The sequence below is a fragment of the Gossypium hirsutum genome, chromosome A13, assembly GCF_007990345.1.
Source record: "Gossypium hirsutum isolate 1008001.06 chromosome A13, Gossypium_hirsutum_v2.1, whole genome shotgun sequence".
Taxonomy (NCBI): Eukaryota; Viridiplantae; Streptophyta; class Magnoliopsida; order Malvales; family Malvaceae; genus Gossypium; species Gossypium hirsutum.
In genome coordinates, this window is record NC_053436.1 from 59509862 (window position 1) to 59536606 (window position 26745).

The 26745-nt window shown below is 37.5% G+C and overlaps 1 non-coding gene across 1 annotated transcript; it reads left to right on the top strand.

Moving 5' to 3' along the window:
• Positions 1–12303: 12303 nt before the first annotated feature.
• On the top strand, positions 12304–12410 carry LOC121213426 (small nucleolar RNA R71). The gene has a single exon (XR_005908808.1). It is a non-coding gene; the product is annotated as a small nucleolar RNA R71 (small nucleolar RNA).
• Positions 12411–26745: the final 14335 nt, after the last annotated feature.

Sequence of the window (26745 nt, forward strand, 5' to 3'; positions counted from 1 at the left end):
CCATTGTCCCAAACGAACGAGTAACTTGGGACTTCTTTCAGACGGAATTTCGAAAGAAATATATTAGTCAACGGTTCATTGATCAAAAGCGTAAGGAATTCTTGGAACTCAAGCAAGGCCGTATGACAGTATCTGATACGAACATGAATTCGTAAGACTCAGTAGGTATGCCCGGGAGTGTGTAGCTGATGAGGTTGCTATGTGCAAAAGATTCGAAGAAGGATTGAATGAAGATTTAAAGCTACTAATGGGTATTTTGGAAATAAAAGAATTCGTAACACTAGTCGAACGAGCCTGCAAGGCGGAAGAACTTGGAAAGGAGAAGAAGAAGGCTGAATTTGAAGCTAGAGACTATCGTAAAAGATCGATGGGTAAAGCTCCGTTCTCAGCCGTAAAGAAGTTCAGGGAGGACACTAATAAGTCGAGGACGACTGCGGGAATTTCCATCAGAGCAAGACCATCGACGGACTCCCGAGCTACTTCGGTAGCTAGTGTGGGCAATAATCGTCTAGAGAAACCTGAATGTCCCCAATGTGGAAGACGACACATAGGTGAATGTTGGGGTAAGTCTATTAACAGGGCCTGTTACGGATGCGGTTCGAAGGACCACTTCATTAGAGATTGCACGGAGCTTGATGAGAAGAATAAGATTCAAGGTGCAAGACCTAGTGGAGTGACAACTAGAGGTAGACCATCGAGAATTTTAGGAGGTAGGGGTGGTAGTGGGCCTCTGATACGGCTGTTCGAGCCGAGAACCGCACTCCTGCTAGAGCATATGCCATCCGCGCACGAGAGGAGGCATCCTCCCCTGACGTCATCACTGGTACCTTCACTCTCTTTGATACTAATGTGATTGCATTGATTGACCCTGGCTCTACTCATTCATATGTATGTGAAACCTTAGCATCCAGTAAGACTCTACCTGTTGAGTCTACTGAGTTCGTAATTCGGGTGTCAAATCCCTTGGGTCGTTACGTGCTTGTCGACAAAGTGTGTAAGAGATGTCCCCTAGTAATTCGAGGTTCTTGTTTTCCGGCGGACTTGATGCTTTTGCCGTTTGATGAATTTGATGTTATTCTTGGTTTGGATTGGTTGACCGCGCATGATGCGGTTGTAAATTGCAAAAGCAAGACTATTGATTTGAGGTGCGCAAATAACGAGGTAATTCGAGTTGAGTCTACGGATTTGAAGGGGTTGCCAGCTGTAATATCAGCAATGTTGGCCCAGAAATATGTAAGAAAAGGGTGCGAAGCATACCTTGCTTATGTACTTGATGACAAAGAATTAGAAAAGAAACCCGAATCTGTGCCAGTGGTTTGTGAATACCTGGATGTTTTTCCTGAAGAATTACCGGGTTTACCACCTGTTCGGGAGGTAGAGTTGGTATTGAGCTTGTACCTGGGACTACGCTGATTTCGATAGCTCCGTATCGTATGGCACCAACCGAGTTAAAAGAGTTGAAAGCTCAGTTGCAAGAATTGACGGATAGAGGTTTTGCTCGACCAAGTTTCTCACCTTGGGGTGCACCAGTATTGTTCGTGAAAAAGAAGGACGGAACCATGAGGTTGTGCATTGACTATCGTCAACTGAATAAAGTGACGATAAAGAACAAATATCCGTTGCCGCGCATCGATGATTTGTTCGACCAACTGAAGGGAGCCTCAGTGTTCTCAAAAATAGATTTGAGATCGGGTTATTATCAGTTGCGGATTCGAGATTCGGACGTACCCAAAACTGCTTTCAGAACGAGGTACGGTCACTACGAGTTCTTAGTGATGCCGTTTGGGCTCACTAATGCCCCTGCGGTATTTATGGATTTGATGAATCGGATCTTCAGACCATATTTGGATCGGTTCGTAGTTGTGTTCATTGATGACATCTTGGTCTATTCAAGAGATGAGACTGAACATGCTGAACACTTGACATTAATGTTGCAAGTTTTGCGGGATAAGTAGTTATATGCTAAGTTCAGTAAGTGTGAGTTCTGGTTAAGAAAGGTTAGCTTCTTGGGTCATGTGGTATCCGCATCGGGTATTCGAGTTGACCCGAACAAAATCTCAGCCATACTTAACTGGAAACCTCCGAGAAATATTACAGAGGTTCGGAGCTTTTGGGGCTCACCGGTTATTACCGACGATTTGTCAAAGGTTTCTCGATGATAGCCACACCAATGACGAAGCTACTTCAAAAGGATGTTAAGTTCGAATGGACGGAGAAATGTCAGAAAGGCTTCGATCAACTGAAAACTCATTTGACTGAAGCTCCAATTTTAGTGCAACCCGAACCAGGCAAAGTGTTTGTCATTTATAGTGACGCATCCCTACTTGGGTTGGGTTGCGTGTTGATGCAAGAAGGTCGAGTTTTGGCTTATGCGTCGAGACAATTGAAGCCACACGAGAGAAATTATCCGACCCACGACCTCAAACTAGCTGCCATCGTATTTGCTTTAAAAATATGGCGACATTATTTATTTGGTGAGAAGTGCCATGTATTTTCGGATCACAAAAGTCTCAAATATTTGATGACTCAGCGAGACTTGAATCTGCGACAAAGACGTTGGCTTGAATTGTTGAAAGATTACGAGCTTGTCATTGATTACCACCCGGGAAAGGCTAATGTGGTTGCAGACGCCTTAAGCCGGAAATCGCTGTTTGCTTTACGAACGATGAATGTGCACTTGTCTGTTCTACCCGACAATGTGTTAGTAGCTGAATTAAAAGCCAAACCATTGTTGATTCATCAAATTCATGAAGCCCAGAAAGTTGATGATGAATTGGTTGCAAAACGGGCTGAGTGTGTTCTGAACAAGGAATCGGAGTTTCGAATGGATGATGATGATTGTTTGAGGTTTAGAAGTCGTTTGTGTGTTCCAAGGAATTCGGAACTTATTTCGATGATTTTGAATGAGGCTCATAGTGGCCGAATGTCTATCCACCCGGGTAGTACTAAAATGTACAACGATCTGAAACATCAGTTTGGTGGCATGGTATGAAACGAGACATCTCTGACTTTGTTTCGAGATGCTTAATATGTCAACAAGTGAAAGCAGAACATCAAGTGCCTTCAGGATTACTTCAGTCGATCATGATACCCGAGTGAAAATGGGATCGAGTCACAATGGACTTTGTGTCCGGGCTGCCATTGTCAGCAAGTAAGAAGGATGCGATTTGGCTTGTTGTCGATCGACTGACTAAGTCGGCTCACTTTATCCCCGTGCGTACGGATTTTTCATTGGATAAACTAGCTGAATTGTACGTTTCTCAGATTGTGAGATTAAATGGAGTACCTATTTCTATTGTGTCAGATAGAGACCCAAGATTTACATCGCGATTTTGGAAGAAATTGCAAGAAGCTTTGGGTACCAAGCTGCATTTTAGCACTGCTTTTCACCCCAAACCGATGGTCAATCTGAACGAACAATTCAGATACTCGAGGATATGTTGAGATGTTGCGTCTTAGAGTTCTGTGGTTCATGGGAAAGATATTTGCCTTTGATTGAATTTGCTTATAACAATAGCTTTCAATCAAGCATTAAGATGGCACCTTATGAGGCTTTATACGGTCGCAAGTGCCGTACCCCATTATTTTGGACTGAACTTAGTGAAAGTAAAATCTTTGGGGTTGACTTGATTAAGGATGCCGAGCAGTAAGTCCGAGTAATTCACGAAAGTTTGAAAGCCGTTTCGGATCGTCAAAAGTCGTATGCGGATTTGAAAAGAAAAGACATTGAATATCAGGTTGGAGATAAAGTATTTCTCAAAGTTTCACCCTGGAAGAAGGTGCTTAGATTTGGTCGTAAGGGCAAATTGAGTCCGAGATTCATCGGCCCGTACGAAGTATCCGAACGAGTTGGACCAGTTGCATACCGATTAATTTTGCCCCCTGAGCTTGAAAAGATTCACGACGTCTTTCATGTTTCGATGCTTCGATGCTATCGATCTGATCCATCGCACATAATTAGCCCATCAGAGGTTGAAATTCAAGCCGATATGAGTTATGAAGAAGAACCGATGCGTATCCTAGCTCGTGAAGTGAAGGAGTTGCGAAACAAAAGGGTTTCGTTAGTGAAGGTGTTATGGCTCAAACACGGGATCGAGGAAGCTACTTGGGAAACTGAGAGCTTGATGAAAGAACGATACCCAAACCTATTTACCGGTAAGATTTTCGGGGACGAAAATTTCTTAAGTGGGGGAGAGTTGTGACAGCCCCAATTCGACCCTAGTCAGAATGTGGTTTCGGGACCACAAAACCGAGTCATAAAATTTAGTTAAAATTTTATTTGCATATCTTATATGTGTGATAGTACTTGTACAAAAATTTGATGTTTTAATTTTATATTAGGAATGTGAATTTTGCTTGAAAGGATCTAGCTGAAAGACTTGGAAAATTATGATAGGTAAATAAGTAAGGACCAAATAGTATTAAAGTGGGAAAGTGTTGTCCTTGCATGTCAAATTAGCCAAACTAAAGCATAGTGGCCGGCCATGCTATGGGTGGAAACATGTCTCCAACATGTTATGCTAGTGATGTATGTTAAGAAAAATAAAATAATGAGCATGGTGATTAAATAATGAAAGGAAGGGTGATGAAAAAAAAAATAATATGGTCTCATCCATACCCCCTTGTTGCCGTGAATTGAAGAAAGAAAACAAAAAAAAAAGTGTTCATTCTTGAACATCTTTGGCCGAATAGAGGAAAGAAAGGAAGGGGAAAAGCTTGAGAAAATCGGCTATGGTGGTTTGCTAGACTAAGGTATGTTTGATGTTGTCCTTGAGATGCATGCATGTTTTAGTAATTGACTTGAGTTCTAAATAGCCCATGTTCAAATATTGAATCTTGTTGGTAACATGAGCAATCAGTCCTGAGAAAGTGTTCAAGAAATGGTTGTTGTTCATGTTATTTGGATGAAAAATGGTGAGTTTTGTTGTTTCATGTTAAAGTTAGGTGAATGATGATAGAGGAGTGTTTGAACTATAAAAAGAATCGGCTACCTTGTTATGAGCTAGGGCCGAATGTGAGCTTGGTTGTGTTTGAATATTACATGCTTGGTAGAATGGTGGATGAAGGTGCCGAATGTATGTTGGATTGATAGAGTCTCCAAATTGATTTTATGTGTGTATGCATGACCGAATATACGTGGTCACATGAGTAAGGAAATGAGTTATTTGATATGTGGTAAAAGTTAAGTACTAAATCGAAGGTTGCTAAAATTGCCATTTCTTTAGCCGAATATGTGTTTGATCAATGAAGGAATTGTTGAAGAATATAGGTGAACTTGGTGAGAGTATTCGGCTTAGTGTATAAATGATATAAAGATTTTAGGAAATTGTTTTGGTTAGGTGTATGTATGATTAAGTATATTCGGCAATATACTTAAAGTGGGTACATGATATTACATTATAATTATTGAGCTTAAGTATATGGATATGTGTATATGTGGTCATATAATGACATTTTGGTTTGAAAATTTAATGATATGTGATTGCCGAATGTGATAAATAAATTCATGTTATTGGGTTAAATATTGAATACTCTTATTTGTATTATTTAAGCTCAAGAACCTAAAGGAGAGGCGTCCAACAAGGGGAAATCGAAGGTCATCGAGTAGCCGACTCGGAATTATTTTACCCAACATAAAGTAAGTCATTAAGCATATAGTTGGTATTAATTCAAATGGTCATAACGTCTATGTAATGATGCTGAATGGAATGAATAAATATATATATGCATGTACGTATGTGATGATGAAAGTGTTGAATGAAAAGAAAAGAGGTGAGATGTATTGAGTTGTTGATCTCGGCACTAAATGTGCGGGTATAAACAAGTATGACCATGAGATTGGCGCTAAGAGTGCGGGTTTAAATTGTGCAGCACTAAGTGTGCGAGTTTGACTATGTAGCACTAAGTGTGCGAGTTTGACTATGTAGCACTAAGTGTGCGAGTTTGACTATGTAGCACTAAGTGTGCGAGTTTGACTATGTAGCACTAAGTGTGCAAGTTTGATTATGTAGCACTAGGTGTGCGAGCTGATTATATAGCACTGAGTGTGCGGACTTAATATGTTCTTGAATCATTATGGACACTAAGTGTGCGACACTATTGAGTCGATCACGGACAGCGGATCGGGTAAGTATCTTGAGCTCATGGCTAATAGATGCTATGTCTATATTTGGAGTTGAGCTTGGTAAGTTTGAACCCATGTGACGAATATACTTGAAGTCACGTACATAAGATTTATCGTGGAATGGGTGAAAGGCCGTTTAGTTGTATGATTGTAACGAAAATAAAATGATTTATGAAAATGCCTCGAATATTCTATTGATGAGTATATGGAATGTGAATGCATGATTTGGTATGAGATTGAACCGATAGGTCGGAGGAACTATGGTATGGTTCGGTATGGATGGAGTAACTAGCCTCGTTCCATTTTGTTTCCTCTTGTGATAATGTTATTAATGGATGGTAGTGTATTGCTTATGACTTACTGAGTTATAAACTCACTCGGTGTTTCCTTGTCACCCATACTAGGTTTCTTGGACTCGTCTCTTTTTGCGTGGTCGGGCCGTCATCGAAGTCATCACACCGGATAGCAAGTTTTGGTACTTTCTTCTTAGTTGGCTTAGGAGAACATTTCGGCATGTATAGGCTATTATGTTGTGTTTGAACTTTGGTATGTAAACTTTTAGCCATGCGAAAATGGCATAAATGTTCGGTTGGGTTTGGTTTCATAACGTTAGGTCGTAAATCTTGATAATTCGACCTTTTTATGCCACATGTCATGGTTGATTATTTTGGTGTTAAAATTCATGATATGGCAATAGTTTAGTAGGGGGATGTTTGACAATGATTAGCCTTTGGCATGGCTAGTCATGATCATAATTTGTGATATGTATGACGAATCACTAGTTAGATCAAGGAGAAATCACGAAATGGGCATAGTTGCTTTCATAACAGATGCTGGCAGCAGCAGTGACGTGAGATTGAAAAATCACTAAAAATAGTAGGAGTGGGATTAATTGATGAATAAATTATGTATTCGAAGCTCGATGAGTCTATTTTCATATAGAAGCAAAGAAAAGATCATATGGACAGTATGTTAAGAGATATTCAGGTTCTCGTGAGACAGGGCCAGAACGGTTTCTGGATTCCCTGTTCCGACTTTGGAAATTCATTATAAATTAACCAGAGAAAATTAGGATTCATACCATATATGGATAGATTCCTCTCTGAGTCTAGTTTCTATAGAAACAAACGGCATCAGTATTGAAGCTCTGTGGAGGGAGATATCTAGGTCGTAATGCGCAAAGGTCAGTGTAGTCGATCCCTGTAACATGGGAGACTTTGACTAATAAACTGTACTAATTGGCCCAACCAAAAATTCTAGAAACAAATATGTAGATGGGCATATGAGTCTAGTTTCAGGGAAAAATCATGAAACTGATTTTCGAGTTGTGAAACTCAAGATATGATTTTTAAAGCGACTAGTACGCAGATTGGCAGTGTCTGAGAAATATTTTTATAAAGGGTTTAAAGTCTGTTAACACCTCGTGTTCGACTCCGGTGTCGGTCTCGGGTTCGGGGTGTTACATAAAAGGTCTTCAGAGGGTTGTAGTGAGGCTTGGTTAGGGGGTGTGGTCACAAGCTGAAAGAAAGGGTTAGAATCGAGATTGAATTGAAAAATTGCCTAACTAGAAAAAGTGTTAATCTTCACTTACGTACAACAGAGCTTCTCTCAGAATATGAAATTACAGATATGTATACATAGGTTTTTTTTTGTTTTCTTGAAGAACAAGTGAAATATTCAAAGACTAACTTATTACAAACAAGACATAGCTAAACAATTTCTTCAACTCAAATATCGACAAAAATAGGGATCAAATGAATTTAGGGGATTTGAACAATAATGGGTTTAGGGTTAATATTGAGGTTAATACAAGGAATGGCTTGTTAGGCTCAAATGGGATTACTAAGGCTTAATCGTGGAGGTAGGCTTTTCATGGCATGATTGGGTTAATCCTAAGTGCCTTAATCATTTTGATATATCAAATCAAATGGTGTGGTCTCGACATGCATAATCAACCAAGTTCTAGAATAACAGTTCAATACTGACGCACTCAAAGCAATAATAAAATTGAGCATGAAACAATAAATAGATGCTCAAAAGGCTCAAAAATCTCATGAAAATTATGGCTTTTTATGTTAAAAACTTGTGAATTCCAATTCAAAGTAATACTTAAACTTTGGGGAAACAGCCTAAGATTTTAAATTCTTAAAAATCAGCTTATCATGCTTGATTCTCTAATGTCTTAAAGTTTAAACAATCAATGCATAAATTCCTATGTTTTAATTCAAGATATATCAATCAAAATCATGAATTAATTAAAATTTATCCTAAATATGATATGAGAGCTTTTTAAGAGAACAAGGCAGTCATTCAGGGATTTTTCTGATAATGAAATGAATGCCTCCCCCCACACTTAAGATGTACATTGCCCTTAATGTACAAAGATAGGTATTATAAAATAAAAAATAAGATAGGGAGAGAAGTGAAACTTCCTGTATGATGAATTCCTCGAACTGGAGTTTTGGAGAGTATTCGGTTCGAGAGTGGAGGAGGATATTTCGGCGGTCGTAGAGGTTCATTAGTCCATATGTCCTATGCCAAAAGAATATTATATCTAGTGGTAGCTATGGTCATGGTCGAGCAGGACATGGCAGTCGTGGAGAACCTTTCCTGGTGGAGTTTTAGTTCTTATGTGATGATGAGCTTAAAAGCTCTATATAACTGTGATAAAATCAGGAAATTTTTAGGGGATATTAGGAAGAATAATTTCTCGAAAATAAATAACTAAAACTAATAATTAAAAATAAAATTCTAAAATCTAACAAAAATAAAAAGTAGTTTCAATAAAAGTTAAAAACATAAAATAATAAATAAATATTTCTAAACATCTTCATCGCTGGATGGTTCGCGAGGTGGGACTGGCGATGAGATGTGGAGGTGCTGAAAAATCTGCTGTAGAGTAGGATCAATGTTGTCAAATCGTTGAAAACACTGTTGCTCGAATCGGGTGAGGCGCTCAGAGATGTTAGCATATGAAGCTGCCGCATGAACAGGATGAGAGGGTGGTGGTGGCTGAGTCGGTGGGTCCTCGTGCTGACATTAAAAGCCTGTAATATAAAGAATAATAATAATAGGTAAATGTATTTAAAGATGAAGTAAAAGGCATGAATTTAAACTAACTATTTCATCCAAGACTACTAATATAAGGCAAACTCAACCACAATAACAATGAGAATGAGAATAGAAATGTAATGGGTGTAAAGTTTTCCTAGTCTCAATTTAACACAGATTGTATGGTAACTAACCTAGGAATGCAAATTAAATGACAGACATTGGCATGGAAATAGCATGAAAATAAGCATAGTAATGTCATGGATATGAGGTGTGCCTAATAACTTGATTCTATTTGAAATGTATAATAACTAACTTAAGAATGCAAACTAAATGATAAAGTAATGAGCAAAATGAAAAATAGTTCAAAAGTAATGGGGATTATTGTAATAATAAGCATTAGTAATAAGTAAAATAGAAGTGAAAGGAGTAAACAAACGCTAAGGGAGAGAGATTGAGCTTTAAAAACAAATTTGGAGGCGGCGCACGGGCGTGGCAGAGGGCCGTGTGGAGCTGCAGTGGCTAGGGTTAGGGTTTTTGAATGGGGAAGAAAGTGAATAGTGCAAGGTATTTATAGATTTTGGGCCACACGGCCTGTGAACACGCCCGTGTTCCCCAATTTCAACCCTGTGATTCGCGAATTTCAAATTTGGGCGCATTTGACATTTAGTACAGGCCCGTGTAACTCGGGCATGTGGGTTCACACGGCCGTGTTGCACGACTGTGTCTAGCTTCGTTCGCTTCTCCCACGTCCGTGTGTGCAATCCCCACACCCGTGTCAATTTAACAGGTTCGACCACGAGTGTTAGACACGGGCATGTCACACGCCCGTGCTGTTTTAACAGGTTCATCCACACGGGCGTGTCGCACGCCCGTGTTATTTTGGCAGGCTTGACCACGGCCATATTACACGGCCGTGGCGTTTAAATCGTAGCCCATGTTGGGGAAATCTTTTACCCTGTTTTCACACGGCCTTATGAACGCCCATGTGCTTGGCTGTGTCTCTACGAAAACACCTGTATTCAAGATTTCTATTAGTAAGTTAGGAGTTAAATACCAGAATTTAAAGAAATTACTATTGTTAGTGCTCTGGTTGCCTCCCGAGAAGTGCTTATTTATAGTCTAAGCTCGACTTACATCTCCGTTGAATAATCATGGTGGTTTGAGGAGTTTATTCTCCTCATTCCTGCTGTCAATCTCATCAAAATAAGGTTTTAACCAGGTGTTGTTTACCTTAAAAGTGTCAAACTTGGAATGACTCACCTCCACCGTACCGAATGGAAAAATACTGAATACTGTAAGAGGGATTTCCTCATTCGGTGTGGTAGTGCAATGTGGGGATCTGCAGCATCTAATAAGACCTTATCACCAACCTTAAGTTGATTTGGAGAGGTATCAGGCTCGTTTTGGCATAGTTTCGATTTGTCGGGTGTTCTTGGTTTGTGTGTCCGCCATTCATTGAGTTCCTCGATTTGTAATCTCCGATCTTCATGAAAAGGTTTTCTACTATTGCTTGAGAACGACTCGTGTGCTTCCTTCAGACTCATTTTCTGCAAAGTAGGTGGCACCATATTGTTAGTTTTAGTAGAATGGTTTAGATGATCACCTTCAATTCCTGATGTGTTGCCAGAATTGCGAGCTTGAAGGGTGATTGTTTCGTCTCCCACCCGGAGTGTGAGTTCATCTGTGCCAACATCAATGATGGTTTTATCAGTTGCTAAAAAGGGCCTTCTTAGGATTAGGGGAGTGTTGCTATCCTCTTCTATGTTTAGAACAATAGATTCAACGGGAAATATAAATTTATCAATTTTAACTAGCACATCTTCTGTAATACCCCTAGGGAATCTTATAGTTTTATCTACTAATTGAATGCTCATCCTAGTCTGTTTGGGTTTCCCGAGACCTAGTTGCTTAAACATTTTGTAAGGCATGACATTGATACTAGCCCCTAGATCAGCCAATGCATAATTAACATCTAAACTACCAATTAAGCAAGGAATAGTAAAACTCCCTGGGTCTTTTAGTTTGTTGGGTAGTTTATTTTGGAGAATGGCCGAGCAACTGCGTTCAACTCCACATGTGACACCTCATCGAACTTTCGCTTATTTGCTAAAAGCTCCTTTAAAAATTTCATTGCGTTTGGCATCTGCGATAGAGCTTCATTAAACGGTAAGTTAATATGTAATTTTTTCAAGAGTTTAAGGAATTTACCAAATTGTTCATCTGAGTGGTCTTTCCTTGTGGCGTTGGGGTATGGCACATGAGGTTTATATTCAACAGGCACTGGTTTGTTTTTATTATAATCTACCTCACCTTGACCTTTGCTTACCACAGTTCCTTGCCTCAGTTCTAGTTCAGGCTCAACGACTCCTTCGTCATCTTGGATATTAATTGCGTTGAGCTGTTCCCTTGGGTTGGGTTTAGTATTACTTGGTAAACTACCCTGTGGTTGTTCGGAGATTAGTTTGGAAAGCTGGCCTATCAGAGTTTCAAGCCCTTAGATTGACGCTTGTTGATTTTTAAGTGCTGTCTCAGTGTTCTGAAAACAAGTTTCTGACACTGATATTAATTTTGAGAGCATCTCTTCAAGGGTTGGCTTCTTTTCTTGTTGGTAGGGTGGTTGTTGGTAGCCCGGAGGATGTTGTGGTCTTTGATTTCCTTGATCGCCCCACGAGAAATTGGGGTGGTTCCTCCAACATGCATTATAAGTGTTACTATATGGATTGTTTTGAGGTTGAGGATTATTACCCATGTAATTTAATTGCTCCTTATCCATGTTGTGGGCATAAGGTTGATATTCCGAATTGTTTGTTCCACCTCCACTTACTTCGCACTGTATTACTGGGTGAACCTGTGAAGAACTAAGAAAACCATCAATCTTTTTACTTAAGAGTTCTACCTGATTAAAGAGCATGGTGACCGAATCGACGTTATAAACGCCGGCTGTTTTCGTTGGCTTTGTCCTCATGACTTGCCACTAATAATTATTCAGTGACATCTCCTCTATAAACTCATAGGCATCTTCCGGTGTTTTATTGTTGATGGTTCCATCAGCAGCTGCATCAACCATTTACCGAGTCGAAGGATTCAGACCATTGTGGAATGTTTGTGCTTGGAGCCAAAGCGGTAACCCATGGTGAAGGCACCTTCTCAGTAAGTCTTTGTATCTCTCCTATGCATCATAAAGTGTTTCTAAATCCATCTGCACAAAAGAAGAGATATCATTACGTAATTTAGCCATTTTAGTTAGCGGAAAGTATTTTAGTAAAAATTTTTGGGTCATTTGTTCCCAAGTAGTAATTGACCCTCATGGTAACGAGTTCAACCACTGTTTAGCTTTGTTTCTCAATGAAAAAGGGAATAACCGAAGACGAATGGCATCAACAGAAACACCATTAATTTTAAATGTATCGTATAGTTCTAAGAAGTTTGCTAAATGAGCATTGGGATCATCATCCTGCAAACCATCAAACTGAACAAATTGCTGTATCATTTGAATAGTGTTAGGTTTTAATTCAAAAGTATTTGCAGCTATAGTAGGTCTAACTATGCTAGATCCAGTTCCTGTTAAAGAAGGCTTAGCATAATCATACATAGTGCGTGGAGCAGGATTTTGATTAGCCGCGATTACAGGAGGTAGCTGATTGCCTTGGTTTTCAGCCATATCTTTGATTGGGGGTTGAGTATCGTCTTCTTGCTCGTTCTCTGTGTATCTTAAGTTGTGCCTCATTTCTCTTTGATTTCTGTGAACTGTACGATAGATTTCTTCGTCAAAAAGAAATGGACCCGATGGGTTTCTTCTAGTGATAAACTATAAAAACCTGCCAAGAGGAAGAAAAAGTAAGTTAATAAATAATAATTAAATTAAATTAAATTCCAAGAAAAATAAATGGCTAAAGTAATAAAAATTGAGCGTTCCTAATATTTCAGTTCCCCGGCAACTGCGCCAAAAACTTGATCACGTGATTTCGTGATAGGTTTTAAATATTTATAATTACTCGTTCTTGAACTAACTATTATTGCGATGTAGGCAAGTGTACCTATCGAACAGTAGTATAGTTTTAGCAAGACTGAATTGTCGAACCCAAAGGAACTAAAAGTACTAGTAATGACTGTCTTTTTATTATCTAGCCTAAGAATAAAGAGGTTTTTGTTTTAACTAACTAATTATCTAAATTAAGAACACACAGAGAAAGGAATTGGGGAATTGCTTTTAGGAAGAATCGATTGACTTAAGACAATACCTAAGGAAAAATCCACCTAGACGTTACTTGTTATTCTGGCTCTGAATCAGACGATTTATTCATTTAACTTGTTCCGTAGAGATCCCTAAGTTATGTTATTATCCATATTCAAGACTAATAACGTTTAATCCCTAGATTGAATAATCGAGACTTTTCTCTAATTAACACTCTAGGGTTGCATTAACTCGATCATGGATCCCCTTATTAGGTTTCACCCTAATCTGGCAAAATCTTGTCACCCTATGCGTAGGCGCCCAATCAACTCCATTTAATTATGGCAAAAGTACTCTTAGACAGGGTCTATTCCTCCTCTGAATAAGAACTTGTCTTGACTCAGTATCCTGAGATATTAAAACAAGAATTAAGAACACATAATTAAGAACAAGTTAAGTATTTATCATACGATTCAAAAAATAATAACAAGATTCATCTTAGGTTTCATTCCCCTTAGGTATTTAGGGGTTTTAGTTCATGACTAAATAAGAAAACATCTCAGAAGAATAAAGAATACAAAACATAAATAAAACACAAAACTCCTGAAGGGAAATTTGAGGAGAGATCTTCAGTTTAGATGATGAATCCGGCTTCCGAGATGGATCAATCGGCTTCCTTAGAGTAATTCCTTACTCCCCCTACTCCGTCTCTCTTTTCTTCCTCCTCTAGGGTGTATTTATAGTCTTTGGAATGCCTATGAGCCCTCAAAAGTGGCCATTTCCAAATTGGACTCAACTTGGGCTCAGTAGGGACACGCTCGTGTATGATTACTTTAGGCTGTGTTCGAGCCTGTTAGAATAGCACGGGCATGTGCTATACCCGTGTGAGTCAAGCTTCGATTCTGCCAGATTGACACGGCTGTGTGGTCTGCCCGTGTGAGGAGGTCCAGGCCGTGTTGATTTTGTACTTTGGCCCATTTTCTCTATTTTTGGCCCGTTTCTCATTCCTTTCGCTCTCCTATGCTCTCCTAAGTATAAAACCTGAAATTAAAGCATTAGGAGAATCGAATTAACTAATTCTAATGGGAAATCATCCATAAAATGCATTAAACTTGGGGTAAAAATATGAATAATTTACGGTTTATCACGTGATTTTCCAATTCAATTTATATATCACCAAAGGCATCACCATGAATATTCATATAGTCATATTTTATCATGGGTCTCATGTCGGGATCAGCCAATCCAGCCTTCATCTTACTGAAGGCTACACCAAGAGTGTTTCCATACCATACATTGTCATGGGTTTCAACCACATGGTTTTGCACTAATTTTCATATCGTGATCTATATGTCTGGTTAGCAATATACTTGCCCTACCACAGGCATCATTAGGGATGTTTTACCTAGAATTTACTTGCCCAGATTTGTTCGGACATAGCTAATCGATTCAGATTTTCCTATATAGGACTTTATCTGCATACCTACCAATCACTTTCTATTAATACAGTAGTTCAATAGTCCATACATAAAATCCTTACACACACGTAGCATCTTTACTATGCTTCACCCACTTACTCGTTACCTGAGGTGTTATCATTATATATAAGTCTTTGCCTGAACAATTAACATACATGAGTTAGAATTGAGACTGACCTGACCTTTAGCTTAAAGCTCCAGACTCGGACATCCATCTCGACTTAGCAGCAATAACTACTTAAAGAACACAGACTCACCATTTAACCCATTTACATAAAATCTGCTAAAATATCAATAATAAATAACCCCCATGCAAGGCCTTGTATTTACAACTTACTATTCATATATCTCTTAACAAACATACTTATTCAAAACTTAACATGCAGAGCTAAAATACTTCCCAAGAGAGAGAATATCCATTGTTTAACCCAAAATACTTAATTTCTAGCAAAAACATTTTGAGTCTAAAGGAGAAGAAATATGTATGTTCAAGAAGAAAAACCAAAAAGTAGTGTTTGAAAAATAAGAACCATCAAGACAAACCCTTTTCATCATATATACACATCCAATCACCCCTTAGTGGAACTTGACAAGTGTCGACTATATCCATAATTTGTCCTCCTAATTGGTCTACAAACTCAAGAGAAATATAAATAAGGTTCTTGTACAAATTTTATTTGACCAGTCAATTTAATTGGCTCTTAACCAGTTACATTACGAACCAAACCAGCACAGTGCCTAGACAAACTAGCTGTACTAAACATTTGGCTATATCCCTTTCCAGACTTACTATATGCTTATAATATACTTTCTTAACTAGAAGAAAAACCAGAGATAAAACCTTTGATTACTTAAGTGGCGGGTACCTTACACCAAGTCGTATTCACCAAAATACAATAAATGGGTGGACTACACTACGCTAAACAAATAATTTCATAGTTACACGCCTTCAAATTGAATCTATCAATTATGTGGTGTGATAACTCTCTCCCCTTTAGAAAATTTCATCCTCGAAATTTTCTAACTTGAGAATTCCGTACTACAAAAAATATGTAAATAATTGTTTGCACCATGCATATAGTACCAATAGGCTGAATAACTCAAATATTCATAATGGCGTTTCTTTTGAAACGTACATGTTAAATACTTCCTTGCTAGAGAATGCCACCAGTCTGCTTAAATTGGCGGATTCAGAATTTGGTGGCTACTTTCATAATTTTAAACATTAAATAACTCACTTATTAATAGATGTCCAATTTATATGAGGGAATCTGAATAGTTACCACGAGTTAAACTTCTTACATACAGTTATTTTTTGACAAAATTGAAATTTAAACACCCCATTCAAAACACTTTGCTTGAATCCTAATTTCTTTCTTGTACAAGCTTTTTCTTCTTTGCCTTCAGTCCTCCTTTTCCTCAAAGGTAATTTTTATTCTTCCTTTCTTTCTATTTCATTAATATACAATTGGTTAGAACCACCACTTACGGAAAAGGTCGTGGTTGCCATGTTTCTACCAGTCAAAGTAACATCCCCAAAATTACCTTTCCATTTGGACCTAGAGGTCTTGACAGTACCTAACAAGTATCCTTCTTGCGATTGTACCATCACTATAGAGGAACTAACTAATTACTTACGGTTTGGGCAATTCTACATCCAAATTTTGCTTTTGATTTCCAAATTGTTCAAGGGGTGTCATCTAAACGATAACATCGAGGGCTTTATACTATTATTATTTTTGTTTGAGGTTGGGTTTCATTTACCTCTACATTATTTCTTTTGCTCCGTACTCATGATACGACATTGCTCCTACGAAACTCTCTGTTATTTCCAGATGGATGCTCGTAGCCTCCTTCTTCAACTGTTGTGTGTACAATGAGCCGCCTATCCTTGGCATATTCAAGAAGATATACTTATTTAAGGTAATTAGGCAAGGCACCTCAATTGGAATGGCCCACTTCAGTACGCGACAAGGCTTCGAGCCTGTCATCCAAAATTGATCTTCTAATATTCACCTCAAAACGAACAAATTTGTGAAGGTTATAAGCAAACTTGAGACCAGGTTTGGCTTCCATACTCTACGGTCTCTTCCTTGTGAAGACGTTTGTCAATAGATCCAAAAGACTTTAGGAAACTTTGATATGGGAATTGAATCAAATCTGAGCACGGTTGGTTAGCTCGCTTCGGTAATCATAACTAAATGTTGCTTTGGGTTCCTTGTTAAATCAACTAGTCGTTACCCTAACAGGATCTCTTGATATTTCACTAGAATAATGAGTTGGCAAGAACTACTTATCTCTCGACCTCACAGTCCAAACTAGTTCAAGGTTAAGGTGTTCACGAATAGGTCATACCAATTTTTGGTTAATTCCTACCTAGATGACTTCCTATGGTTGTCAAGCCTAAGGTTTAAATTCTTCCTCTCCCAAACAGCTAATCGGCTAAAAAAAACCTATACAACAATCAATTAATCATACATTTACTAGTTAATCCCCTATAAGAGGATTAGTTCCTCATGGATCTCAAAAACATAATAAACTTTATGTAAAAGATGAACATTAATAACAAATCAAAAGGCAAAGGTTTAAAAGAATCCTGAATTGTATTTAATTGAAGCATGAAATCCAAAAAAAGTTGATCAAGTTCCACAAATCAGATCTCCTGACAAATGCAAAACTGAAAATAACCTAAAGCCTAAGAAAAGGGAAAAACTAAAAACTAAAACTATAAAGAAAATTATACAATGTGAAAATTTGTCTACTACAAGTGCTAAATGAGCCTATTTATAGAGTTAATGTTGCTATCGACCTCAACCTTAGGTCAAATAACGCTCTCATGTTTAATATTTGATTGTACAGGCCAAAACAGCAAGTATTTCTCATACAAGACCGGTGTTGCAACACTCTAGTGCCTGTGTCGCGACATCGTAGGCAGTATGCTCGTACACAAGGTAGTTTTAGGGGTATGTCGTGACATCCCTTGGTTGTGTTGCAACGCTAAAGGTAGTCTTGGAATTCTTTCTCTTTACTCCCTATGTTGCGACATCAAGCTCTCCATGTTGCGAAACAGAGACCAATATTGAGTTGGTACACCCTCTAATTGTCTCATGCACACTCACAAAGTATATTAGCTCACTCTTAAGCCTCATCCGGCCCCTAAAGTCAATAAAAGACTCAATTTACACTTCTTATTGAGTGTAAATGAAACTAGAAAAACTTAATTAAAACATAATAGAAGTTCTTGTATTCAAACTCCACAAGTGCGAAAACTAGTTTAATTTGCTACACCGAATTACGACAGACTTACTCTTTGCTTATAATATGCTTTATTAACCAAAAGAATAACCAAAGATAGAACCTTTGATTACATAAGCAGCGGATACCTTATGCTAGGTCATATTCAACAAAATACTATAAATGGGCGGACTTCTCTACGGCAAACAAATAATTTCACACTTACACACCTTCAGATCGGGTTTGCCCGTAACACCCCTTACCCGTATTCGACGTCGGAATAGGGTGTGAGGCTTCACCAAACTTAATCTCAAACAAGCATTCAAAACCGAGACATGAATTTCCACTCAAATTTAAAACTTTTTGAAAACATTCATATCGTCCCTTAAACGAGCCTACGAGGCCCAAAACATACATTGGAAGTGGTTCGGGACTAAACCAGAACTTTAGAAAACTTCCCAACACTTAGAAAATTTTCATCAAAATAGGGGTCACACGCCCGTGTTGTCACACACGCCCGTGTCTCTAACCCGTGTAACTCTCTGTTTATGACGTCATCAAAAAAATAAAGTCACACGGCCAAGTCACATGCCTATGTGCTTAGGCCGTGTGGGCGATTAAATTTTCATAATTTTTCATAAAATAGGTGCAGACTTTACGTGCCCTGGCCACATGCCCATGTCCCTAGGTCGTGTCCTTCACACGGCTGAGACACATGGCCGTGTCTCTTCCCGCGTGGCTAATTTAAAGCTAAAATTCAAAAATGCAAGGGACATACAGCCAGATCACACACCCATAGGGCAAGCCGTGTGTCACACATGGCCTAGACATGCGTCTACCCGTGTGGACAAAAATAAGGCTATTTACCAAGCCATTTTGCCACCCTTACTTGCACCAACCTTCACAACCACAAACATCACCAATCCAAGTATATTCATACAACCAATTTAGCCACAAACAAGATATCAATTAACGCCCTGATTTTTGAGATTTTTTCGGGTTTCTGTGATTTTTGGTAAATTTTGGAATTTTGGTGTTCTGAATATTGGAATTGTGTTTAAATGTGTTAGTAGGTCTTTAGAAGGCCCAAGCCTAGGTTAAACATGGTAAAATATCAAGGTTGGATTTTAAGCGAATAGGAGACTAGGTTAAGTGGGCTTTAAGAAGAACTTCGTAAGTCATGACACAAATAAGGCTTTGGTAAAGTGGCAAGGTGGCGCCACTAGATTCCTAAAAAAATGGCGCATGGGAAGGAATTGAAGGTCCAAGGTTCGAGTCGCAAGGTAGGCATGTAGTTTCTTTTTAATTTTGGACATGTGCTGGGCACATGATCACTTAAGAGAATTTCAGCAAGGGCCTTAGGGAGGTTGGGCCGATTGCTTTAGTTGATATTAGGGTTAGGTTTTTTTCTTTTTCTATCTTGGAGGATTAGGGTTAGCCACCTGAAAGTTTTCATTCATTCATTCTGAGTTCTCACAAAAGCCGAAAACGCAAGTTCCTCTTCTTGATGCCGAATTCTCTCCCTCTCTTTTTCCTCATTTTCTTTCTTCCCTTATGCTTCTTCTGTTAGCCGAAACCTTCTGATCACCCTACTCACCTTCTCTGTCGATCCCATCCTCCACAAAACCTCCATAGCCGATTGCCATAAAAGCTGAATCTCAAAACTCACTACTTGTGCCAATTTCTCCAAAGCCAAAATCCTTCGGTATTTTTGTTTCTCTTGATCAACATTCATCTCCTCTAAACCCTTGGTACCGGTCGGCAGCATTACGCCAAGGTTATAGCCTCGAATCGTCATCTTCTTCACCACTTAAAAAGCCGAAATACCATAAGACTTAGAGGCTTATAGCCGAAACTTCAGATCTCCTGGATTCGGGTTCTGCCATCATTTAGAGGATAGATCTACATCAGATCTGCATAGAAATCAAAGAGGAATAAGTGGTAAGTGCTCTTTACTTCAGATCTAGGCTTATTTTTTTCAAGTTAGAAAAAGCCGAAGTCCCTAAAGGTTAGGGAGGCTGTCGATTTGGGCTTGTAGCTCTAAGGGTTGTTACAATTGTTTTATTTTGATAATAGTGTGATCTAGAGGCTGCTGATCGAAGGCCTGGACAAGTGGAACGACTGGATCTAAACCTAGTCGCTAATTTCGGCAAAGGTAGGATCGCTGTGCCTAAGGTGCTTTTAGTCGAATATGGTAAGAGGGTTAATACGTAGTTCATTTTTGATAGTTAGATTAACGTGTTAGTAATCCAATTGTAGGCAGTTCGTGTGTGTGGATCTTGTCAGCATATCGTCCAAACAGGTGTGTAACTGACACCCTTTAATAATTTAGATCGGCAAAAGCCAAAAAGCCGTAATGCTGAAAAACCGGTATTTTGTGGACTTGCGAGTGTGCGAATGCTCGTGAGGTAAATCGAGTAACATTTTTGGTAAACTACAATGTTTAGACTGTAGAGTGCATGATTTCTGTGCCTTCAATATTTTTGGGCTTTATGGGCCAAAATTAGGATAATGGGTCAACGGGCCCAATTCGGTAAGAACCCTCGGTAAGTGTTTCTATTGGTACGTGAAAGGTGGGAATATGCATGAAAACCCTTTAAAACTGATAAAATTACTGAAATACCTTTATAGGTGGACACTTTACAAATTTACCCCTAGGAGTAAAATTACTGATATACCCCTAGGGTTAAGGCTGACCTGAATGCATGTTTGACTGCTATTGTTTACTGCATGCCTTGTTATTATTATTATCTGATGCATGGGACTAGGATATTGATGGAGGAAGTACTGAAAGTGGCTTGTCCACATACTGGAGCCTTTGCCTCAACTTACTGATAACTGAGCAACAATGCTGCAACTGTGGAGTGTAGGGCTGGATGGGTTGAGTTATTCCCCACATGGAGTGTAGGGCTGGTACGGGTGGAGTGTAGCGGTTGGTTATAGGCTGGGTTGGGCTTGCATACATCAATATGTCTGATCTGTTCTGGAATGGGCCTCTGGGCCATACTGTTATCTGAAAATGGGGCTAAGGTCCAGTTTATTGTATTCTGAAAAGGGCTTCAGCCCAATACCCACTGTTATCTGAATAGGCTTAGGCCCAATGGGCTTGAACTGACTTGGGCTTTGGATGGGTTTTCCTTACACACTGAGTTTTCCAAACTCACCCCTTTCCCTTCCATCCTTGCAGGTGAGCCCTAGTTGGTGGACTTGGAGCTGGGCGGGATTCAGAGTGGCCACGAGGATTAATTTCTTTTTTTTTAAGTTTCGCAATTATTTTTTTGATTATTTTGTTTCTGGTTTAAGTTGTAATAAGGCCGCTCTTTTTATTATTTTATTTATTTTGGGTTATTAAATTGGTTAGCTTTAGGGCGCATTTTATAAAAGTTTCCTATTTTCAAAATATCACGATAACCGAGCAAAGCTTTTGCAATGTAAACGTTTTCAAAGGAAATGAATATTTTAAATAGACTTAACTTAATTAAATATTCGTGGACTAGTAACAGGCATAAAGTGTGGCAATGGATGTGTGCATGTCTAGGATTAGATCCGTGAAGAGCTTGGTACTTAAGCAGTCCAACAGACTCACCTCCTCTTTTCTGGCTTTCTACCTGGTGCACAGCTTCTGTTCATTTTAACTTAAAACAAAACATTCTTCAAACCCTAAGAAAGATTTTTGGATAAAACATAACTTCTTTAGTAACATTCCCCATGTGACACGCTGAATTCGGTCGTAACGTCTAGGCCGGGTTTGGGGTGTTACAATCAATGTATCATTTACAGGCAACCATCTATCACATACAAACATCACCTACTTATCAACTCAATCCGTGCAAATTTGCACATCTATGAAAATATCATCATATGCATATATATACTTAAGCCAATATTAGCCAATTTCAATGGCCATTTACAAAATGAATTATCAATTATTATAAGCCAATGCATTTGGCCAATTCAAATATGACACATAACAAAATGACCAAGTCCCTATACATGTCATACTCAAAATAATGAAATCATAAGTACCCAAAATAATAATATGATAGTGTGAATGGATCTCTGAACGTCTTCAATCCCCGACCTGCCTTGGTGACACTATAAGACAAGGGAAAAGAAAGGGAGTAAGCTTTAAAGCTTAGTAAGTTCCTATGCAAATAATAGGCAACATAAACACACTCTAACATATATTTAACATAAAGTAAATTTACATAAATGTCATTGTGAATTCATAATCAAACTTAGCATAGATGTATTTAAAATCTTAACATCATATCTTACTTTATCAAACCAATCCAAGGTTTCATCACATATTGTGTAACACCCCTTACCCGAGACTGTCGCCGGAGTCGAGCATGAGGCGTTACCAGACTTATCTTACTTGTTCGGGGCATAATTTTTTTTACTTTTAAAAATTAATTCACACGCATTCATCCAATAAATCCCTAAAAAGGGCCTTCGAGGACCTAAAATGTGCAATTGGAATGGCTCGGGACCAAACCAGGAACATTAAAAATTTTCCAATTACTTACACAAACCAAAACAATTTATTTCACTATTCATAATAAAACTGTTCATCTGCATAACAGTCACTAAATTAATTATAAGTCGAGTTACGAAACTTGAAATTTAAATCCGTAAATTTTCCCTGAAACTAGACTCATATATCTTCTTACCATAATGTTTCCAGAATTTTTTGTTTCTCAATTAGTACATTTTATTCATTAAATGCTCCCCGATTTCACATTTGAGCAGACTTGATCTCTCTTCACTAAAAATCAATTATCTCATTATACAGAATTCAGATAACTTTTCCTTTTGTTTCTAATGGAAATAGACTCACTAAGGAATCTATAAATATAAACTATAACTTATAATTATTTTTTTACAATTTCTAGTGATTTTCCAAATTTGGAACAGGGGATCACGAAGTCACTTTGAACCAATCTTACAGAAATTTAAATATCTCAGAATATAGACTTTCTTTGCTTGCTTTGTTTCTTTCCTATGAAAATAGACTCAATAAGATTTAATTATATATCTCATTCACCATTTAATTTCATTTCTACAATTTTTAGTGATTTTTCAAATCCATGTCACTGTTGTTGTTTCCTAACTATTCCATGGCCAACTCTTACTCTTTCGTAATTTCTTTGCATCAAACCTCATTTAGGCATACATAATACCAAAACATGTTCTTATTTAGCTATATCATAAGCTAATCATTACCAAGTATTCACATGTCATTCTTTAATCATATCATAAGGACATACACACAAAATAGTCAAGTCCCTATACATGCCATAACTTAAAGTATTTCTAGTCACAAAATACCGAGATAGCTCGTTGATAGTGTGACGCGATCTCCGACATCCTTACGATTTTTTGAATTGGCTTTGTGGTACTATAAAAAAGAGAGCCAAGAAAGGGAGTAAGCATAAATATTAGTAAGTTTGCATGTAAATAAATAACAACATTCTAAATGAATTATCAATATAACCTGAACCTTTCGAACATGGACTTATCTTACCTTCCCTTTGGTACAATCTTTGAATTTTTCCGTTGAACCATTTGGAATACTAAGGATACACGGGTACCTTTCCTTTTTAAACTTACCATTGCCATGTCTTGACATGGTCTTACATGGTATCCTTGCCTTATAAACTCACCATTGCCATGCCTTGGCATGGTCTTACATGGGATCTTTGCCTGATCGTAGTTTATCAATGCCATGTCTTGACATGGTCTTTCATGATTTCCTTGCCTTGTAAAACTTACCAATGTCATGCCTTGGCATGGTCTTACTTGGTATCCTTAAACCCTAAAGTCATGACATTTGTATCCTACACATTCCTAAGGTTCAACCGGGACTTTTAAGTATCATTTCTCCGTCAATTCTTGCTTGAATCATTAAGGAATAAATTTACAAAATAAATATATAGATGCTGAAAAATAACATGATTAATTATAAATAACAAAACACTGCATTTATTTACCGCAAACTTACCACGATACAAAATACGATCAAATATTTTGATTTAGTCCTCAACGTTTTTCTTTCCTCGGTCTAACCCCAAATTTCGTTCTTTTTTATTTTTAATAGCAAATTTAACTTATTTAATATTCACATTTATCAAAACAGTTCTTAACTCTAACTTTGGAAAAATTATGATTTTACCCCTAAATTTTGCATATTTACACTTTTTCCCCAAGGCTCGGAAATGAAACTTTATTCCTAATTCTTATGTTTTATGACATGCTGATCATTTATTTACCTACGGCAACATTAAATTCCCACTCTAACATGTACTTATGACCATTAGGTATTTTTACTGATTATGTCGTTTTACTCGTTTTCGCTTAAAATCGCTTAGCTCAAGTCATTTAACATAATTTCAAGCTTCATATTCTACCATTAAACATCAAAATAAACACATTTCACCTATGGGTATTTTTCAAAATATGAACCCTAAGTTAAATTATTGCTAGAATAAGCTAAATCAAGTTATCGGGACTTCAAAAACGTAAAGAACATTAAAAACGGGGCTTGGGATCACATACTATGAAGCATGGAATCTTGACAAAACCCTAGCTATGAAGAACCATTGAAATTTCGGCCTAATGAAGAAGATGAGCACATTTTGTCATCTTTTTCCCCTTTTTAATCTTTTAATTACCAAATGACTAAAATACCCTTCATTCAAACTTTAGTTATTTTTATCCATGTATGTCCATTTTTTTCCATGAAAACCTAATGATTTAATTACCATTTAAGGACCTCTACTTCAATTATGCTCTTAAATTTAATCCTTTAGCATCTAAAACTCATATTTATCAACTTTTGCAATTAAGCGCTAGTAGGTAAATTAAGCATGCTATCTATAAAATTTTCCATCGATACTCTAACACATGCATCTAATCACTCAGTAAATTATAAAAATTAATTGGAAAAACTTTCATATCTCAGATTCGTGGTTTCCCAACCACTATTCCGTTTAGGCCCTATTTTGGGATGTTACATATTGAACTCATTAAGCATGAGTTTTGTGCACATACATGTACCAACTTGCAACTCACCATAATCGTTCACAAGATACCATAGTCTTTCCCAACTTTAACTTTGCCGTTGAGTTTCCCGTTGAACCACTTGGAATACTAAAGGATATTATCTTACACACATAGTACCATACCAATGCCAAATCCCAGATATGGTCTTACATGGGATCTCATATCGATGCCAATAGCCCAACTATGGTCTTACACGAAATATCATATTGATGCCATATCCCAGATATGGTCTTACATGTAATCTTAACTAACCCTAATGTCATGACATTTGTATCCTAACTATTCCTAAGGTTCAACCAGGATATTTCTCACTCATCATCCTTCGACGATTTCATCCCAAGAGTCTATCATAACTTCATACAATATTAAAGTATTTAAAACATAAATAAACAATGCATTATTTACATACAAACTTACCTCGGTACCAAAAATAGTAGATAAGGATTTAATCGTCAAATACCTTATTCTTTCCCCGATCAAGGTCTGTACTTCGTTTTTCTTGATCTATAATAACAAATTTAGCTTACTTAATATTCACATTACTCAAATTATTCCAAACATCACATTATGGAAAAATTACCTTTTTTTCCCTAAAGTTTCACACTTTTACAAACTAGTCCCTAGGCTCGTAAAATGAAATGTATTCAATTTCGTTGTTACCCAAGCCTAGCTGAACCATATGCATGCTCATATCAGCTTACATTTTTAATCAAATTAGATTTTTACTACCCATTTTACATCTTTTTACAAATAGGTCCTTTTTAGGTATTTCCATTAAAAATCACTTAGTAAAAGTTGTTTATTACACATAAAACTTTCATTTTCTACCATTAAACATCAAAACACATGCATACCACACATGGGTAAATTCTTAAACATGAGCCGTTGTGATAACCCGAATTAGGGCCTAATCGAAATAGTGGTTTCGAGACCATAAAATCTGAGATAGAAATAATTATTTTATGATTATTTTGAGGTCTATGATATGATTTCATGATTGTGTGAAAATTTTATGAAGAAATGTTATGCATAAAGTGCTTAATTTGAAGTTAGGGACTAAATTGAACAAGTTGCAAAACTTTCATTCTAGAAGTTTCTAGTATGAAATTGCTTTGAAATATTAATTAGGAGATCTTAAATAGCAATTTGACCAATTTCTAAGTTTATGGACGAAAATTGGACATGGATGGAATTTTTGAAAGTTTAGTAAGGAAAGGCATTTTGGTCATTTGGATATTAAATGAAATAAAATGGGAAAAATAACACAAAAATGATCATCTTCTCCATAAGTTGCTGTTGAATTTTCCTCTCCACCATAGCTAGGGTTTCAACACTTTTAAGCCTTGATTGTAAGTGATTTCTATGCCCGTTTTTAATGTTCTTTACATTTTTGAAATCCTCGTAGCTCGGTTTACCTATTTCTACCAATATTTTGAGCTAGGGTTTATATTTAAAATTTTACCCATGGATGATATGTATGAATTTTGATGTTTTATGGTAGAATATGAAGTTTGAGATTGTGTTAAACAACTTTTTCCAAGTGATTTTTCGTAAAAACAAGTAAAATGACATAATCGATAAAAATACCTAATATTCATAAGTACATTTTAGAGTGT